Below are 21,960 nucleotides of genomic sequence, written 5' to 3'. Positions count from 1 at the left end.
GATTAGCGATTTAAAAACTACTCTTGTCGAAGAAAGGCATAAGAAACCACGCGAAGCCGCTCAAAAACTAATTGCATCTATGGATAATCATCTTGAAGATGTTATTTAACAAAACGGTGGTTATACGAGGTACTAAACTAAATAACAAAGTAATTTTTTCTAAGGCAAAGCGCATTGCACGAAATAAGCTGTGACCTTAGTTTTTGAGATAATTCTAGTTTTTTTAAATATTTAGCACAAACGCGTAAAGACAAGAAAATTAAGTATTTGGTAACGCTTCGGCGGCGAATGCCAGCGGCGACCCGTTTCTCCCCCCTTCAACCAGATTTCCCTTCTTCTGCCATCTCCCATCCGCACTCCGTTACCCCTGGGCCAAGTTTTCCTATAAACAGGTGCTATTTTTAGTTCAAGACCGGCCATACGTGGCGAAGAGTCACACCCTGAATAAGGTGCCCAAGCTTTGCTAACAAATATGGCGGATCTAGAGAAGAAAACTCAATAAAACCCGTAATTCCGAGTGTCATCCGAACCGTGCTCATGGGATGAATGGCACTACGTTAGTGTGTCTTATAACGGTGGCCTCCAGATACCTGATGCCCTCTGGTTGTAATTAGTCTTGCTGTGATACTGGGGGCTATGTCCCAGCTGACCTACCTTCCCCCATACTCGTGGGTATTTTTATGGATAAAAACAATATAAAAAACAACCAAAATGGAGCTGAGCAGCTCCCAATAGATCAGGTCGATTGCGCCCTTTCGGTGCAAGCCGAATCAACTGTCGCCACAGACTTGCCGGGCCGAATAGTCCCCTGCATGACGTAGAGATGGCAGATGTGGGGACTCTGCAGGATGCAAATCGGGTAGAGTCACAATCCAGAGTCTCGCCGGAGGATGAAGAGAGGCTCCTTGCCTCTCCGGCGAAAAACGATCAGCCTGGCCGGAATGCAGAGCGAGATCGGTTAATGTGATGCCGCTCGAAAACGTCTCAAGCGATTATTGGCCAGGGGGATTAGCTACAATGAAGCCAGGGGACTTGCCAAAGAACCCTTGGGATCGGTCCGTGGTGAGGGGCCAAGAGAGGCCGCTCAGATAGCTTGACTCCACCAGAGAGAGAGCCCAAAAAGATGTCGCTGCCCACAGCTGGCAATACAAAAATATTGTCAAAACCTGTGGAAAGCTGTGCATCAAATGTCGAGGCAACCATGCCTCCCCATCGTGATGCAATAGCCAAGCAGTCGGCAATTTTCAGGGATGTCCTGAGTGGGGTAAGGCTGGGCATTATACCTCCCGACTATCCAGCCACGGTCTGGTCTTCAGGGGAACTGAAGGCCATCCTGGGAGAGGTGGTGAGCCAAAAAGATGGTGCTATAAAGCCCACCTTTAGCGGTTGCACACCTCGCCCAGGCTGGCTTTCTATCACCTGCAGGGATGCAACCACCGCGCAGTGCCTAAGGGCTATCGCCCCAAAGCTCACTCCATGGCAAGGTGCCAAGCTGAAGGTGGTATCTGATGCGGATATACCACGTCGCATCATTCTCGTGGGGTACTTTAAGGAAGAGGAATGCCTCTCAAACGACGACATCTTGAGGTTAGCTGAGGCCCAAAATGTCGGCTTGAATACCAGGAACTGGAGAATCCTCAACCGGATTCGAAATTCCACGGTGGGGGCAGTTACTATAGCCGTCGATCCGTTGTCTGCGGAGCTATTAAAGCTACGCAACTACTTGATGTTCTGTAGGTTTGACAGGGTCAAGTTAAGGTCCAAAACCAAGCCATCCCTGCCCCTGGTAAATATAAATACCAGCGGCAGTGACAATAAGGGTGAGGGAGATGATACGGTTGGCGATGGCAAATCGTGCTGTTCGAAGAACCAGAAGGTATCTAGTAGGCATTTACCTACTGAACAGCAGGATTTGCCGGGTCAATCGGACACCCCCCAAAAACCATCTCAAGAAGAGCCCAGGCCTTCTGGGTCTAGTGTTGGCCCACAGAGGCCAAACGAGGCAGCGACAGTCCGCCAGTCTGTCCCCCAAAACCCGGCAACAAGGCAACCACCTCGTGGGAGCCCCAATGTCAGGAAAGGGAACAAAAAAGGACGAGGACGAACGGCTGAAGAAGCCGTAATGCCGCTTAAAAATAGGGCAAGGAAGGTGGCTACACGTGGCCGCAGAGACCATAAATAGTGTCTCCCCTCCCTATCAAAGCCCAAAAGCAAAGACGTCTGAAATGCTTTCAGGTCAATCTTCACCATGCCAAGGCAGTCTCAGACGTCCTAATTAAAAAATTTGCAGAAGAAGGCCTGGGAATAGCCTTCATCCAGGAGCCCTGGATTCAACACGGTGCCGTAAAAGGCCTGAACAGTACTGATGGTAAGTTAATTTATGCCACCAGTTCTCGCCCAAGAGCGGCGATACTTTTCAGCAACAAACTAATGTTTCTTCCACTTTTACAGTTTATGACGGCCGATCTCGTAGCAGTTTGGGCTAAAATTCCAACCACAAGAGGCGAACAAGAGGCAATCTTAGCCTCTGCCTACTTTCCGGAGGAGGAAGAAAAGGCCCCAACAACCGAAACAATAGCCCTCATCAAATACACTCCGCAGAGTGGCACGCCATGGATCCTCTGCTGTGACGCAAATTCCCATCATACAACATGGGGTAGTACGAACATCAACAACAGGGGTGAGTACCTCCTTGAGTTTATCAGTAGTAATAATATAAGCATTATCAATCAGGGCAATGAACCCACCTTTGTAAATGCTATTAGAGGGGAAGTTTAAGATCTTACTCTGTGCAGCCATAATATGGCCAGCACCGTCACTAACTGGCATGTTTCAGGAGAGGAATCAATGTCGGACCACAAACACATTGTATTCGACATTGGTCATCTTCCGGAACACATGACAGCTTTTAGAAATCCCAGGAAATCGAACTGGGAGCTTTTCCGTTTTATTATTGAGGAAGCTGGTAACAGCTTACAGCGACCTATAACCACCGTGCAGGAGCTTGAGAAAGGAAGCTGAACAGCTCCACACAGACATTTCTCAGATTTCAATGAGAGTTGCCCTCAAGGAAAGATACGTACACAACGTGAATGGCCTTGGTGGAACAAAAAGCTTGAGCAGATAAGAGGCCAGGCTAGGAAGCTGTTCAATAAAGCGAGAGCTATGGGCGACTGGAATTCATACAAAGTCGGTCTAACATCTTACGATAAAGAACTTAGGAAATCTAAAAGGGCTACCTGGAGAGAACACTGTGAAACGACTAATGATCTTCCAGCAGCGGTTCGATTACAAAAAGCCCTTTCTAGAGATCACAGAAATGTAATTGGCACGTTGAAAAAAACAGATGGGAGCTACACCACGGGGCCGGAATAGACGAGCAAACTATTACACGAAACACACTTTCCTGACTGCACAGCAGGCTATCAATCACCACCTATAATGGCAGATTTGCCAACTATCAGTGGTAATGAAAAAAGCCTAGCAAAAAAGCTCACCAGTGTGAAACGAGTGCTCTACTTTCAGCCCATTCAAGTCACCAGGACCGGATGGGGTCTACCCTTGTCTGTTACAGCAAGGGATAAAGCATATAGCCCCAGTCCTTTCCACTTTGTATAAGGCATCCCTACTGCTCGGCCATATCCCGAGCAGATGGGCAGAGGTTAAGGTAGTATTCTTACCAAAGCCAGGGAAACCCGAGCAACTTCCCTCTTCGTATCGACCAATAAGCCTGAGCTCGTTCCTCCTAAAAGGTATGGAGAAAATCTTAGATCAGCACATCAGGGAGGTCAATCTAAATAAACTCCCTCTGTGTAGGAATCAGTTCGCCTACCAGTCAGGGAAATCCACGGAGACGGCTATTCATAGTCTCACGGTAAAAATCGAAAAGGCTCTAGGGTCAAAAAATATAGCCCTCTGCGCTTTTATTGATATATCAGGGGCTTTCGATAACACAACACATCAAGCTATCGAACAAGCTATGATTGACAAGGACATAAGCCCTATAATAATACGATGGGTGCTGTCTATGTTAAAGAGTCGAAAAATCCATTTGGAACTGGGAGGGCAACTGAATCAATTGCGGCCACAAGAGGCTGCCCACAAGGAGGTGTGCTCTCCCCTCTCCTGTGGACCCTGGTCATTGATGACCTCCTTCAGTTAATGAAAACCAAGGGATTTGACACACAAGGATATGCAGATGACCTAGTTATTTGCATCACAGGGATGCACGAAGATACAATATCAGATCGCATGCAACAAGCCCTTTGCATCTTAGAGACGTGGTGCGATACCAAAGGATTGTCTATAAATCCTAACAAAACTGTTATAGTGCCTTTCACCCGGAGAAGGAAAGTATCAATTCCAGAACCATCCCTGGGTGGAACTAAAATACAATTCTCAATGGAGGCTAAATATCTAGGGGTCACACTGGATAGAACCCTCACGTGGAATGCTCATTTGGATGCTATCCTAAACAAGGCAACAAGAGCTTTCTTCGCCTGCACTCGTCTCTACGGCAAAACATGGGGGATTTGTCCAAAAATGGTATATTGGACATTTAATACTGTCGTAAGGCCAATAGTCACCTATGCTCCTCTAGTTTGGTGGCAGAAGGCCACGCAAAGAAAGGCAACGGCTAAACTAAGCAAACTGCATCGATTAGTTTGCATTGACATAACGGGTGCTTTAGTGCTTTAGTGGGAATACCTCCCTTCCCTATTATGATAGAGAAAGAGGCAACACTAGGTGCACTAAGACTTCCAAATATTTCTCAGTTGAAAGAAGGAAATATGATAGGGCATATGAAAGTAATTAGAAAATTCATAGGAAATCGCTCATTACAACTGCGTGACGTAATGTCCCCTAAGCTCAGAATCTCACGGAACTTTGAAGTGCCCATTGTGGACAGACCCCACCGGGAAATAGGGAATCCTTATAACGACCCTGACTCAGAGGTCTGGTACACGGATGGATCAAAGTTCGATGACGGAAGAACGGGAGCTGGCATCTATGGGCCAAACTTCAAAAATCGATACCAATGGGATGTTACCCCACCATATTTCAGGTAGAAATTCATGCAATAGAGGTCTGTGGTAGAGAATGTCAGCGGAGAGGCTCAACATCGAAGAACATCTACATTTTGTCGGGCAGCCAGGCGGCACTGCGTGCCTTGCAATCCTACATAGTTACTTCTAAGCTGGAGGATGAATGCACTGAAATCCTTAATGCCCTGGGAGCCAAAAACAAGGTTTTGTTGGGATGGGTTCCCGGACATCAGGGCCATGAAGGTAATGAACATGCAGATTACCTAGGAAAGCAGGGTGCTACATCAGCTTTCTATGGTCCAGAGCCCTTTTGTGGACTCACAAAAGCACACACCAGGGAAACTATAAGTAACTGGAAAACTAAACAATTCAGACGTCACTGGATTGACTGCCCAGGGCAAAGGCAGGCCAAACTGTTTATACTTCCGGCAACGAAAGTATCAGCAAAACTCATTAACCTAAGCAGGGATGACCTAAGAACTATTACTGGGTACTACACGGGACACTGCGGTCTACGATATCTTACTTACTTACTTAATTGGCGCTTAACCGTCTAAACGGTTATGGCCGTCTAACAAGACGCGCCAGTCGCTCCTTCGCTCCGCCAACCGGCACCAATTGGTCACACCAAGGGAGTTTAAATCGTTTTCCACCTGGTCCTTCCAACGGAGTGGTGGCCGCCCTCTACCTCTGCTTCCATAGGCGGGCTCCGATAGAAACACTTTCTTGGCCGGAGCATCATCTTTCATCCGCATAACATGGCCTAGCCAGCGCAGCCGCTGCGTGTTAATTCGCTGGACTATGTTGATGTCTGCGTATAGCTCGTACAGCTCATCATTAAATCTTCTTCGGTACTCCCATAGGCAACGCGTATAGGTCCATAAATCTTTCGAAGAACTTTTCTCTCGAACACTCCTAAAGCCGCTTCATCTGCTGATGTCATGGTCCATGCTTCTGCCCCATACAGCAGGACGGGTACGATAAGTGACTTGTAGAGTATGATTTTTACTTTTCAATTGCCTACCTAGCCCAAAGTAGCATTTATTGGCAAGATTGATTCTTCTCTGGATTTCAGTGCTAATGTTGTTGCTAGTGTTGATGCTGGTTCCCAAATAAACGAAGTCTTTTAGTCTTTCGAAATTATGGCTGCCAACAGTAGCGTGGTTGCCAAGGCGCATCTTTGCTCGATGACAGCAGGGACTTCGTTTTGGCCTCATTCACCATCAAACCCATCTTTACCGCTTCTTTTTCCAGTTTGGAGTAAGCAGAACTAACAGCGCGGGTGTTTAGGCCGATGATATCAATGTCATCAGCATATGCCAGTAATTGCACGCTTTTATAGTATATTGTTCCAGTGCGGTTAAGTTCTGCAGCTAGTATAATTTTCTCCAGCATTAAATCAAAGAAATCGCACGATAGGGGGTCACCCTGTCTGAAACCTCGTTTAGTTTCGAACGGCTCGGAGAGGTCCTTCCCAATTCTGACTGAGCTGATGGTGTTGTTCAACGTCATTTTGCGCAGCCGTATAAGTTTTGCGGGGGAACCAAATTCAGACATAGCGGCATATAGGCAGCTCCTTTTCGTGTTGTGGAAGGCGGCTTTAAAGTCTACGAATGACCTAAGTATATTAAATCTATCTGATACCCAAATTTGTCGTTTCTGTGAGCTGGATGATGAAACGCCGGTTCACATTCTCTGAGAATGCGTCGCTCTAGCTAGGCAGAGACTATCCCATCTAGGTGGTGGGACTCTTAATCCCTATGTGATATGGAGTAAAAAGCCTGAAGAGGTACTTAGATACATCAAGAGCCTCCAGATACAAAATTAGGCTGAAAGGTCTTGCACAATAGATCTGCACAAAGGTCGCAGTGATTCCAGACCAATTAATAATAATAATGTCAAGAGAGTTTCACTTACCTGGGATTCAAATAGGTCACAACCTTTGTATGGTCCAACTATTATGTATTTTCTGGGAAGCCGAAGGTGGAGAAATGGTTGGAGAAATCTTCGGTCACCAGCAGCATTTGCATTATATTGTCTTGAAGAATATCTTAATAAGAAAATTTTTATATACATATGTACATACATATGTATTTTTTCTGATCTTAATGATTGAAAAAATGTGTGTATGTGAAAAAAATTAGATTTTCAATGAAAAGTAAAATTTTAAGAAGTATAAAATTAATTTTTTTAAACAAAATAAGCACTATTCACTTATCAAATATAGAACCTTAAGTTTGTAGTCTTAATATAATAAATATATAAAATTAATTATCCAATAAACAAATATAGCCAGAAAAGCTGAATTAAAAATGATTATAAATTCATATTATAGATGATTCATATTTGATATTATTGCAAAATTTAGCTTTAATTGTCTTAGAGTAATATTTGACTGCTTTTTACAGTCATCCTGTAATCATATTCGTAAACATATTTCAATAGTTTTGGTTGAAATTTTTGAATGCAATTATCATGCATTTATTCCTCATATCTCATTCAAAATAAGATACTACTTATTTCATCAAGGGAAGAAAGCATGCGGAAGTGAGTTGTTTGAACCACACGTCACTCGCAAACAAACTTGACGGTTATACACCTGCGACTACAACATCCAACATCAGCTATGATCGTCAATATCTTAAAATACGATACGGTACGGGATGTTAAACACATATCCAGGTACATATGTCAAGAGAGTTTCACTTACCTTGGGTTCAAATAGGTCACAACCTTTGTATTGTCCAACTATTATGTTTTCTTTGAAGCCGAAGGTGGAGAAATGGTTAGGGAAATCTTCGGTCACCAGCAGCATTTGCATTATATTGCCTTGAAGAATATCTTAATGATTGAAAAAATGTGTGTATGTGAAAAAAATTAGATTTTCGATGAAAAGTAAAATTTTAAATGATGTATATTGTATATTAAAAGTATAAAATTAATTTTTTTTAAACAACATAAACACTATTCACTTATCAAATAGTAGAACCTTAACTTTGTAGTCTTAATTTAATAAATATGTAAAATTAATTATCCAATCAACAAATATAGCCAGAAAAGATTCAGAAAGCTGAATTAAAAATGATTATAAATCTTTGATCACCTATAGTAAACACATTTGATTCAAATATCATTCCAAAATGTCATTGGAAAACTATATTCAGTTTTTGATCATCAAAGGTAAGCATATTTCATTATTATTTTTGTTTGTTTTTATGAAATACTAGCTTATTCCCGTGGGTTCCATCCCACGTTTCTATAAAAATATGCAAAATAAAAAACACAAATTTTAAATTTATTTTAAGGATGTGTATTTGCGAATTTAGGTACTGCTAAAACCATAGGATATACAATATTTTTTGTAAATTATTTGGTGTATAAATAAAAAGATTTTTTGATGAGCCAACTATGGAGTAGGCTACCTATAATTGGCCATAGGTGAAACATGAGTTGGTAAGATTGCCTCCTACTACAGCTAATGACTGTCCTTGAACTTTATTGATAGACATTGCGAAAGCCAACCTAATAGGAAATTTGAGGTGTTTGAAATTTAAAGGCATGTCTGTCGGTATTAATTGAATCCTTGGTATGAAAACTTTGTTGTTTTCGAAATTTCCCGATCAAATCTTTGATTAAATGACATTGGAAGTTTTGTGATGATAAGCCTTGTCGCATTACATAAGCGCGGAAGATCCAAATTACGAAGCATAATATTATGGACCCTTTTTAAATGATCAATCGATGACGAGGAATTCCTGGTGGCCCCAAGGAGTTAAGAAACTCAACCAGACAATGCACAGCCTGCGATTCTTCCACGACTGTGTCAATGGATCGATAAGTAGTATCGTTTGTTTGAATTTTATATAGATATGGAAGATGTAGACAGATTGAAATTAACAAAAAATTTTAACGGCGGCAGATTACTAAAGGTCCAAACGGAATAACAGCCAAACTCAAGTCTGTAGTTAGACTTTAGCTGTTAAAATAACCTAAGTTTGTACGGCATCCATAGTTCTCAAAAATCCCATTTGTAAGGAAGGTGTCACGCCTGCTTTTCCCCAATTCCACATTTTACTGGAGGTGTTAGGACTTAGCGTCATATAGCTCATTACCAATTTTTATTATCCTAGCATTACTACGTCCAGAGATGTAAGGTATGATATATTCCATTTGTATGGGAGGTGGCACGCGCCCTTCTCCCTCACCCCACATTTTCTTGGTGGTGTTAGAGATTGACCTCATATAACTCCTTACTGAATTTCAATGTTCTAGCATGAATACCTTCAGAGATATGCAGTATCAAAGATTCCATTTGTATGGCAGGTGCCACGCCCCTTTTATATATCGAAATTATTTTTAGCCTATGACAAGTGGGTTGTGCAAATTACCTACATACATACATACATAATTTGAATTTTATATATTGTAACGAATCTTAGCAGCACTAAGGGATACTATCATCTCTAAGCCGATGCTAAGCAGTGAATTGTATGCACATCAATAATTCAATCATTATGTCTACACATATGTACGTACACGCAGCGGAGAAGCAGCGCACAACAACATGCATAAATCTGAGATACTCCCGAAAGTATGCAACGGTTGTGCAAGTGTCGCTCACACATACAAACACATGCAGATATCTTATCTGAGATGCTCCCAAATGTAGGCAATTATAATTGTGGAAGTGTCGCTCACAAATAAACGCGCATATGAGAAGTTATACACGTGCATCTGTAGTTATAATTTCATAGCAGTAACTAAGTAAATTCTGGAAGCGCCTAGAACCTAGAAGTATGCGAACGAGAAATCACAGAGTATAAAAGGCAGCAATAGTAGAGGCGCGACAATTAGTTTGATTTAAGACGCTATCTGGCGAGCATTGGTAGCGTTATTTTGAAAGTAGTCTAATAAAGGCCATTTTGCATTATTGAATAGTTGAGTTATTTATTCAACATTTTAGTGATTCGAACGTTAGCAGAAGGTTGCAAATAGGCGGAATTTCCCTAAATTCGTTACAATTGGTGTCAGAAGAAGAATTTTTCAATAAATTCCAGAGTTGCAGAGCACAACAAAGACATGGCGAAGTTAAGTAGATTAAGGATCCAGCAACTGAAAAAGGAGTTGGAAGCCCGTTGATTGAATACAACCGGCAATAAGATCCAACTTCAAGCACGGCTACGAGAGGTAATGGAGTTGGAAGGAATTGATGTGGACGAGTATGTCTTTTATCCTGATGTAGAAGAGTCACCGACTAAAATGGAGGAGAAGATAGAGACTCCGAATCCATTTGCAAGTGTTGACACTAACGCGATACTAGCAGTTTTGAAACAAATATCAACCGAAATATCATCTCAACTGGCAGAACAGAAGACAAGTATAGCATCCCAACTAGAATCCCAGGAGAACCGTATAACATCTAAGATGGAAACTCAACTGGAAAAACAGAAGACATATGTGACATCTCAGTTTTCTGAAAAATTGAAAGCACAAGAGGGCCGCATATCCTCGCAGCTGGAGGCACAGGAAGCAAGAGTATCAAAAAAACTTGAATCGCAGGATACAAAAATCGCACAATCGATGATTTAAAAGGTCGTATGGAGCAATTACAACTAATTCGCCCGGCTGTTTCAGCAAGCAATCCGAAGGTAAAACCGCGATCTTTTGACGGATCTGTTCCTTTCCAGGTCTTTAAGCTTCAATTTGAGAAGACGTCAGCAGTGAAAAACTGGAATGCTGAAGATAAAGTTGCTGCACTGTTCGTGGCATTGAAAGGGCCTGCAGCTGAAATCTTACAGACTATTCCAGAGTACGAAAGGAACAGTTATGAAGCATTGATGGCCGCTGTCGAGAGACGTTACGGAAGCGAGCATAAGAAACAGATATATCAAATTGAGTTACAAAATCGCTACCAAAAAGTGAATGAGACCTTGCAGAAGTTTGCGTCGGATGTCGAAAGACTGGCCCATCTAGAAAATGCGGACGCACCCGTGGAATACACCGAGAGGGTAAAAATCCAGAGCTTCATAAATGGCATACGAGATGTGGAAACGAAACATGCTACATATGCAAATCCAAAACTAACATTTGCTGAAACGGTATAGCATGCACTGACTCAAGAAACAGCCTCACTTTTGAGTAAGCCAGCGTACAAAGCTCATCGCGTGGAAGTGAAAAGGCCAGACTAGGTAGACACAATTTTGGAAGCACTGAAGGGATCACAACAGAAAAATTCTGGAGTTATGAAATGTTTCAAGTGCGGCAACCCAGGTCACATTGCACGTCATTGCACCACCAGTTCTAATAGTTCCAACAATGTGGGTGGCCGTAAACGCAGAGCTGAAGATGAGCAAATTTCCAAATCTACTCAATCGTTAAACTAAAGCGAGTCAGCCGTAAGGGGCAACAGCTGGCTCCCGCAATCGAATGCCCCATAATCTCCATCTCACAAATTGGAAGAAGGTCAAGCAATATTACTGTCGGAGGACATGTGGATGGAAAGGAACGTTTACTGACTGAAGATACGGGTGCATCTCATTCCATAATTCGAGCGGATTTAGTCAACAAGAAGATAAGACCATTGCATGGAGCAAGATTGCGTACAGCCACTGGAGAAGACACCACGGTTCTAGGAGAAGTATCATGTGAAGTCGCAATAGGAAACGTCACGGTAGTACACAATTTTATAGTGGCAGAGATTGTTGATGAAATCATAATTGGAGTGGACTTCTTAATCGACGAAGGCATCAAGATCGACATGCAAAGCAAGACGATGTGATATAAGAACATGGATGTGCCACTTAATTTCGGCTACGCGAGAGACTACAGCAGTAAACGAGTGCTGGTGGAAGAGAGTCAGCAAATACCACCAAAATCAGAAGCAGTCATCTGGGCAAAGGTTGATGGAGATTGTGGGTCAAACAAATTGTGGGTTGTCGAAGTAGCAAAAAATCAGCACCGAACGTACCCTGGCTATAACAAAACAAGATGGACGTATCTCGGTAAGAGTACTCAATGAGTTCCAGTCACCACTCAAACTGGCCAGAGGAGCTATTTTGGGAAGATGCCAAGAGGCTGAAGTAATAATCAATTGTGAACAGCTCCAGGAAGAGGTTTCAACTAGCAATATTGATCTTTCAGATGACATCATGGCATGGACGGAGGGACTATAGGAAGACTATCAGAGTAAGGCAAAACAACTGCTCCTAAAGTACGCAAACATATTTGACCAGGATGGTTCCAAACCAGGCCTCACCAATGTTGTGAAACATCAAATTGACACTGGAGACGCGAGGCCGATACGTCAAGCTCCTCGTAGTGTTCCACCAGCGAAGCGGGAAGTTGTGAGTCAAATCGTACAAGAAATGAGCGACAGCGGCGTCATCAAACCATCAGCTAGTCCATGGAGCTCACCGGTAGTACTTGTAAAGAAGAAGGATGGGAAAATGAGGTTTTGCGTGGACTACCGGAAGTTGAATGACGTTACAAAAAAGGATAGCTACCCATTGCCAAGAATTGACTACACTCTGGACTCGCTCTCTGGTACAGCCTTCAGCGTCGGATATGGTCTTTGGCAATTTACAGTAATGCCCTTTGGATTATGTAATGCACCAGCTACTTTCGAGCGACTCATGGATCAGGTATTGAAAGGACTACATTGGAAAACATGCTTGGTGTACCTGGACGACATCATCGTATTGGGTAAGAACTTTGATGAACATCTTAAAAACTTAGAGGAAGTTTTCCAGAGGATAGCTGGCGCTGGTCTGAAACTAAGTCCCAAAAAGTGTTCGCTGTTTAAAAGGGAAGTAAATTATTTGGGTCACAAGGTAACGACAGAAGGCATCTGTACTGCGAATGAAAAGATAAAGCAGTAAAGAATTGGCCAAGACCACTGAACCTGCCATGAATTGAGAAGTTTCCTTGGGCTGTGCACATATAACCGACGATTTGTGCCAAACTTTTCCAGCGTAGCCCATAGTCTCCATGAGCTTACAAGAAAAAATAAAGCTTTTGAATGGAAGAAGGAGCAAGCAGTGGCTTTCCAAACATTGAAGGAGCGTTTGTGCACCGCCCCCATGTTGGCATATCCGATTTTAGGAGCAACATTTATTCTAGATACAGATGCGATTGGAGGCGTTTTATCACAACTGGCCGATGTATAGGAGAAGGTAGTTGCATATTACAGCCGTTGCATTGGAAAACCAGAGAGGAACTAACAAATACCTCTACGGCCAGCGATGCCGCGTCAGGACAGATCACACAGCGTTGAAATGGCTTCTGCTGTTCCGTAATCCGGAAGGACAATTGGCACGGTGGATCGAGCGACTACAAAGCTATGACTTTTCCATTGAGCATCGAAAAGGTAGTACCCATGGAAATGCTGATGCAATGTCACGAAGACCATGTAGTTTGGAATGCAAGCACTGTTCAAAGTCCGAGGCTAAAGAAGACATTATAGATGTCCGGCTAATGACTATAACGTGTACGGATGAATGGGACAAGGAACAACTATGATGCAAGGGCTCGAACGAAACGAAAGACCAAGCAGAGAGGAGATGTCAGCAGAGAGTCCCATTGCGAAGTCATATTGGGCACAGTGGAACAGTTTAGAATTGATATCCGGTTGCTTGCATCGAGTATGGGAGAGTGAGGATGGTCAATGCAAGAAGAAACTGATAGTTGTTCCCATAAAGAGGATTCCTGACGTGCTCAGCGAGCTGCATAATGGTCCAAGTGGAGGTCATATTGGAATCACAAAAACGCTCGAGAAAATTAAGCACAGGTTCTATTGGGTTGGTTGCCGTCAGTCGGTCACCGAGTGGATTGCCAACTGCGAGGTTTGCAACAGAGCGAAAGGGCCCAAAACACGAAGTCATGGCCAGATGGATGTCGAAGGTCCATTTCCTACTAGCAACCGCGGAAACAAATACGTACTGGTGGTTATGGATTATTTCAGTAAATGGCCAGAGGTATACCCAATCTCAAACCAAGAAGCGGAAACAGTAGCAGATGTGGTTACAAACGATTGGGTTGCAAGGTATGGTGTACCAATGGAGTTACATTCTGACTAAGGCAGGAATTTTGAATCAGCTGTGTTCCAAGAAATGTGTAAGAAGTTGGGCATTCGAAAAACACGGACAACTGCATTGCATCCTCAGTCCGATGGTATGGTGGAACGTTTCTATAGAACATTGGAGGAGCATTTAAGGAAAGTAGTATACAAGTACCATAAGGATACACACATATCATTATTCTTGATGGCCTACCGATCGGCAGTACATGAGACAACGGGCCAAACTCGCGCAAAGGTAATTTTTGGCAATGACCTTCGACTGCCAGCTGATTTGAAGCATGGGATAGATGCCGATGCGGAAGAAATGTCAAGAAATCCACTGGTGTCTAGGAAGAAGAGCTGAGAGAGATACACGATCTGGTAAGGTAACGAGCCAAGATTATGAGTGACAAGATGAAAGCGAGGTACGATAAAGCAATTAACTCGGAAGGGTTTCAGGAAGGAGATTTGGTGCTGTTATACAACCCACAACGAAAAAAAGGTTTGTCCCCGAAATTGCAGTGTAATTGGGAAGGCCCATACAAAGTTGTAAAACGGATCAACGATGTAGTGTACCGCATACAAACCATTGGCAAACCACGAACCAAAATGAAAGTGGTTCATTTGGAAAGGCTGGCAGCGTTTAGATCGAGAGATTTGTCTGATTGGGACGATCAGACTTAGGTGGAGGGCAGTGTAAAGAATCTTAGCAGCACTAAGGGATACTATCATCTCTAAACCGATGCTAAGCAGTGACTTGTATGCACATCAATAATTCAATCATTATGTCTACACATATGTACGTACACGCAGCGGAGAAGCAGCGCACAACCACATGCATAAATCTGAGATACTCCCGAAAGTATGCAACGGTTGTGCAAGTGTCTCTCACACATACAAACACATGCAGATATCTTATCTGAGATGCTCTCAAAAGTAGGCAATTATAATTGTGGAAGTGTCGCTCACAAATACACGCGCATATGAGAAGCTATACACGTGCATCTGTAGTTATAATTTCATAGCAGTAACTAAGTAAATTCTGGAAGCGCCTAGAACCCAGAAGTATGCGAACGAGAAATCACAGAGTATAAAAGGCAGCAATAGTAGAGGCGCGACAATTAGTTTGATTTAAGACGCTATCTGGCGAACATTGGTAGCGTTATTTTGAAAGTAGTCTAATAAAGGCCATTTTGCATTATTGAATAGTGGAGTTATTTATTCAACATTTTAGTGATTCGAACGTTAGCAGAAGGTTATAAATAGGCGGAATTTCCCTAAATTCGGTACAATATATAGATTAAAATTTAATCATCAAAGGACTTCAAAAATGATTCAAAAGCATATATGTAATACTTCTATATCGCTAATAGAAAACTCTCGCAATGCGTTTTCAATTCGAAATCAAAACAAGACAGCCTATTCAATTTTTGTGACAAGAAAAAATTTAAATTTAGGTACATTCGATTATTGAATACAAAAACAAAAACGTTTAAACAGCAATATATCGATACTCTGATATTTGGGAATGTACCTAGCCTTTTGTAGCAATAAAGGAGTATTACATATATGTTTCAAAGAGTGATCGAAAAATGTTTTTCAGTTTCTGATCATTTGTTCAATTGTATGATAACTCATTATTTAGTCAGAAAGAGTAATCAAATTGTATCGATATGTAGGGAAATTAAAAATTTAATCATCTAAATGCTGAGTGGGTATGTACTAATTTTGAATTTCATGCATACATTAAATGAAGAATGGCTGCAATTTTAATGGGTTGAAAGAGAATCCAGGAAACGGTTTAAATGCAGCAATTTTCTCTTATGAACAAACGTTTAGGAAAATAATTTGAATAACGTTTACTTTTAAAAAAATTTACAGAAATGCCTGTTAGGTAATGATTCATGAATGAGACGTCATTAATCCAAATTAATCAAATGTATTAGTGGATTTGCTAAAGGAGGCCCGTAAATTGTTTAGTCCCGGGCCCGGATTATCTCTCTACGGCCCTGGGTTAACATAATCAAGATCTTGTATTAAGTGTTAATGGGACGTTGATTTGCTACCGATTTAAACGTTTGTTCATCTTTAACATATTCGTTAAATTTAATGAGCTTAAGACGGCATCTATAGGAATATAGAATTTGAGTTTACATAAGAAAAAAATGTGTGAGTGTACTTATGTACGCGCGTGAGAAGTTATACTTCTTTGTCATCATTCAAAAATAATTTTTAATTGCACGCTAATAATTAATTTCAATAAAACAATAAAGGGACTGGAAAAAAATTTTCACTAAAGTTTAGTTTAAATTTAAAAAATTAAATAAATAAATAATTGTTTTCTTATATTAAATGTAGCATACATTCGCGAATTAATCAAATGTTAATATTTTTAAGTTACTTCCACTGCCGTCGTATCTTCGAGTAACGACTGAATCTTTCAGTTATCTGTCAGTGGCTTATGATAAAAAAATTTTAAGGCGCGATAACCTGCAAAGAGATTTTAGGCCGAGCTTCTCTTCCAATTTGCGTCGTGCTCCTTTTAATTTTTCCTACAATTTGGAGGGCAAGGCAGATGAGTTTTCACTGAGAGCTTTGCATGGGAGAAATACACTCCATAGAAAAAAATTGTCCAGCGAAATATATATCTAGTTCCGGAAGTGGTATACAACATCATTATTTAATTATTCTTGAACCAGATAGTTTTCGAGTTGATACTCAACTTCGTTCTCCAATCATTATCCAACCTTTGAGAAATTTTGTAAAATTAAAAGTTTTCGAGTTGATCTCCAACGTAATTAATATTTTTCCAATTATTGTCTTAATTTCGAGAGATTTTGAGAAATGTACAGTTCTCAAATGAATATTCAACAAATTTCTACAGTTGATATCCTGCATTGCATATCGTTGAGGTGGAGTTTAAAAAAATCTGCAAGGTGGTACCACCAAAACCAACAACAATTTATTGTGAGTAATAAACACCTGGTTGATAGCAGTAATTAAGCGTAATTAATCAAAACTAAATTATGTAGGCGGCCGCCGTGGTGGATGGTAGCGTTTTGCGCCTACCACGCCGAAGAGCCTGGCTTCACCCCCGGACAACATCTAAATTTTAGAAACAAGGTTTTTTAATTAGTAGGAAATTTTTCTAGGCGGTATCGCAGTGTTTGGCAAGAGCTCCGAGTGTATTTCTGCCATGAAAAGCTCTCAATGAAAACTCATGTGTCTTGCAGATGAAATTCAGAGTCGGCACAAATCAAGTAGGTACCGTGCGTCCGGCCAATTTAAAATTATAAGGAGCACGATGCAAATTGGAAGAGAAACTCGAGCTAAAATCTCTTCGGAGATTATCGCGCCTCACATTTATTAATTTTTTAAATTATATATATTTCATTTTATGTTTGTTTTTTTTAATGGAGTGTTCAATTTATACTTATTACTAGCAGACCCGGCAGACATTGTTCTGTCCTAAATTTGGTCTATCTGAATACATTTTAACCTTAGAACCGTGACATGGCCATACAACCTAATCTCGTGTCTTGGGCACTCAATGCCCAGTAATATATTTTGTATGAAAATTTAAGCTTTTTATAAGGTTTTTTTATGAAAAAGCCAATATTTTTATATTTATTTTGTTATAAACAGATATTTTTTAATATATAAAAGTAAAAATCTTATAAAGTTTAAGTTTTGGATCTCTCAAATGGGTGAAGTTCTCTGCTGTCTTTTTGATGCGTTGTGATTTGCTGTCGACGTTGTTGGAATATTGTCCTCGTCTTCACCAATATATTGTATTTTTCGAAGTAACACTTTTCGCAAGTCCTTAAATAGTGTTTGGTGCAGGTCGGAGTAAGACAATGGTCGCAAACTGCTGTTATTTTGTTGTCGACTTTAGCAGTTCTGCAGGTTCCACACCGTCGTTTCAAAGTGTTTACCTGGGAAAGGAAAATAATGAAATTATTTTGAAATTATATAAGCTAGGAAAACTTGCCTGTACCGTTGGACGTGAGCTCGATACTGAAGGAACTATTTTAAAATCTATCAAATCCTTTGCAATTTTAGTTGCAGAATTAATTTTTGTTTTGCATCGATTATGCAATTGTTTCTGTGCTAGCTCCATTGCCAAGTCTTTCAAAAATATTTTGCGCTTTTCAGACTTATGGATGTTCCATGTAGGGTTACTATGCTCAAAAAAGTTTTTATTACCTGAGTGCAGCAAGTGCAGCAACCTCCAGCATATTATAAAATAATGCCAGAGGCCAGAGGTTTGTTTTTCTTTTGCCTGTGAATCCGCGTAGCATTTTGTCAAAAGTATCGACTCCTCCTTTATGCTCATTACTAGCCTTTACCCGCGGCCCCGTCCGCAAGGAGAAAATTAAATATATGGGATATTCACGTTAGCCTGCTTATCAAGTTATCTGTTTAAAAAGATGTTTATGTCTAATACATTTTATTTTTGTAATTGAGTAAAAAAAGGACTAAATGAGCTGATAACCTGATAGGATCCCCAAATGATCCCGAAATTATCCAAAAAAATCCACGAAATGACCCCGACGCTATCGCGAAAAGATTCCGAAAACCATCTAGAAATGCCACGGAAGGGTCTCCAAATTTCCCGAAATAGTCCCAAAAAACCCGAAATGACAACGATACGATTCTAGATTTATCCAGAGAACCACAAAGAAATGATACCTGAAGGGTACCAAAATGATTCCGAAATAGTCCCGAAAAAGTTCCGAAATGACCCTGACGGACTCCCGGGCGGTCCTCAAAAACCATACAGAAAATATCCAGGAAGGGTCCCTAGGGGATCCACGACGGATCGCGAAAACCATACAGAAATGATTCCGGAAGGGTCCCAAAATGATCCCGTATTAGTCCCGAAAAAGTCCTGAAATGACCCCGACGGGATCCCAGACGGATTCCGAAAACTATCCAGAAATGATGGAAAGGTCCTCAATGATCCCCTAATAGTCCCGAAATGACCCTGACGGGATCCCGGACAGATCTCGACATCCATCCAGAAATGATGCCAGAAGGTCCTCAAATGATCCCCTAATAGTCCCGAAATGACCGAAAACCATCGAGAAATTATGCCGGAAGGGACCCCAAATGATCCGAATACCATACAGAAATGATGCCGTAAAATACCCCAAATGATCCCGAAATAGTCCCGAAAAAGTTCCGAAATGAACCCGAAGGGATCCCGGACGGATCCCGAAAACCATCCAGAAATTATGCCGAAAGGGTCCCCAAATGATCCGATACCAGTCGATAAAAAGTCCCGAAATAACCCCGACGGGATCCCGGACGGATACTCAAAAACATATAGAAATGATGCCGGAAGGTACCACAAATGATCCCGAAATAGTCCCGAAATGACCCTGGCAGGATCCCGTACGGATCCCGAAAACCATCCAGAAATGATGCCGAAAGGCTCCCCTAATTATCCCGCATTAGTCCCGAAATGACCCCGACGGGATTCCTGACGGATCCCGAAAAGCATCCAGAAATTATGCCGAAAGGGTCCCCAATTCATCCCGTATTAGTCGAGAAAAAGTCCTGAATTGACCCCGTCGGGATCCCGGATGGATCCCGAAACTATCCAGAAATGATGCCGGAAGGTACCCCAAATGATACCGAAATAGTCCCGAAATGACCCCGATGGGATACCGGACGGATCCCGAAAACCATCCAGAAATGATGCCGGAAGGTACCTCAAATGAACCCGTATTAGTCGAGAAAAAGTCCAAAATGACTCTGAAGGAATCCCGAACGGATCCCGAAAACCATACAGAAATGATGCCGAAAAGGTCCCCAAATGATCACGTATTAGTAGAGAAAAAGTCCCGAAATGACCCCGACGGGATCTCGGACGGATCCCGAAAACCATCGAAAAATGATGCCGAGAGGGTCCACAAATGATCCCGTATTAGTCGAGAAAGGGCCCCGAAATGACCCCGACGGTATCCGGACGGAACCCGAAAACAATCCAGAAATGATGCCGAAAGGGTCCTCAAATGATCCCGTATCAGTCGAGAAAAAGTCCAGAAATGACCCCGACGGGACCCGGACGGATCCCGAAAACCATCCTGAAATGATGCGAAAGGGTCCCCAAATGATTCCGTCTTAGTCGAGAAAAAGTTCCGAAATGACCCCGACGGGATCCCGGACGGATCCAGAAAACCATCTAGAAATGAAGCCGGAAGGTACCCCAAATGATAACGAAATAGTCCCGAAATGACCCTGATTGGATCCCGACGGATCCCGAGAACCATCTAGCAATGATGCCGGAAGCTACCCCAAATGATCCCGTATTAGTCGAGAAAAAGTCCCGAAATTACCCCGACGGGATCCCGGACGGATGCAGAAAACCGTCCAGAAATGAAGCCGGAAGGTACCCGAAATGATCCCGAAATAGTCCCGAAATGACCCTGATTGGATCCCGGACGGATCCCGAGAACCATCTAGCAATGATGCCGGAAGCTACCCCAAATGATCCCGTATTAGTCGAGAAAAAGTCCCGAAATGACCCCGACGGGATCTCTGACGGATCCCGAAAACCATCGAGAAATGATGCCGAAAGGGTCCCCAAATGATCCGGTATTAGTCGAGAAAGGGCCCCGAAATGACCCCGACGGTATCCGGACGGAACCCGAAAACCATCCAGAAATGATGCCGAAAGGGTCCCCAAATGATCCCGTCTTAGTCGAGAAAATGTTCCGAAATGACCCCGACGGGATCCCGGACGGATCAGAAAACCGTCCAGAAATGATGCCGGAAGGGTCCCCAAATGATCACAAAATAGTCCCGAAATGATCCCGGAATAGTCCCGAAAATGTTCCAAAATAATCCCGACGGAATCCCGGACGGATCCCGGAAACTATACACAAATGATCCCGGAAGGGTCCCAAAATAATCCCGGAATAGTTCCGAAAAGTCCCGAAATTACCCCGGCGGGATCGTGGACGGATCCCGAAAACCATCCAGAAATTACCCCGGAAGGGTCTCGATATGACCCTAGCGGGATTACAAATAAGTTGAAGCTAATTATAAAACCGTGTTAATAAGGCAGCAGGCGCGTTGGAGCGAATGAAGAGTTACATAGAAACATACAGGTAAAGCTAATAAAAGCGTGCTAATAAAAGCAATTGGTGGAGGGCGGATATCAGGAGGAGAAGGAGAGGATCACTGATCGTTTTCCAAAATTGTCTAGATCTCGATCTGTATGTGCTAGATACCAAAAACTACTGATTTAGGAGAACATTTATATTAAGTTATAACAATTTATAGATTTTACACCAGAGGGGGAGATAAAGGGGGGGACGGAGGGTGTCACTGCTCACTTTGTAAGCCCTCGACTTATTTGACCCCTTGAGTCTGTGATATTGGTGAAGGCCAGTATACATAATGTTATAATATGTAAAAATTACTAAAATGTAATTGCTCGAAGGGTCGTGGGACCCCCACCCCTCTTTCCATGTTCGAAAAAATTTCGCTAGTAGACTACTGTCTGTGTCCCAAATTTCATCAAAATCCGTGTAGCCATTCCGGCGTGTTTCAGTCGCAAATACGAAAAAATATAATAATTAAATTATAACTGTTCATAGGGGGCGGGGACCACGCCCCTTTTGAAAAATATATAGCTAGTAGATCCTTCTAGACTATTGGCTATATGTGTGCAAAATTTCATCCAAATAGGTCCAGCCGTTCTTGCGTTTTTGAGTCACAAAGACAAACGTCTGGACAAACATCCAAACATCCAAACTTTGTCGGAAATGACAGCGACACGATTCTAGACGTATCCAGAGAACCACACAGAAATGATCCCTGAACAGATCCCGAAATCCATCCAGAAAT

General features: G+C 42.1%; 1 long non-coding RNA gene and 1 pseudogene across 1 annotated transcript in view; both read right to left on the bottom strand.

Moving 5' to 3' along the window:
• Positions 1 to 7,435: 7,435 nt before the first annotated feature.
• Positions 7,436 to 21,960, bottom strand: part of LOC137236428 (uncharacterized) — a 38,536-nt gene continuing 24,011 nt past the window's right edge. Inside the window, exons 2-3 of the long non-coding RNA XR_010948416.1 lie at positions 7,756 to 7,886; positions 7,436 to 7,685 (exon numbers count right to left, since the gene is read on the bottom strand). This is a non-coding gene — a long non-coding RNA (uncharacterized lncRNA). The remainder of the gene's footprint in view (positions 7,686 to 7,755; positions 7,887 to 21,960) is intronic.
• Positions 17,800 to 18,401, bottom strand: LOC137234642 (uncharacterized; annotated as a pseudogene).

This window comes from Eurosta solidaginis, chromosome 1 (genome assembly GCF_040869045.1).
Source record: "Eurosta solidaginis isolate ZX-2024a chromosome 1, ASM4086904v1, whole genome shotgun sequence".
In the NCBI taxonomy this organism is placed as follows: domain Eukaryota; kingdom Metazoa; phylum Arthropoda; class Insecta; order Diptera; family Tephritidae; genus Eurosta; species Eurosta solidaginis.
Note: the sequence above shows the minus strand (reverse complement) of the source record. Positions and strands in the feature narration are given on the sequence as shown.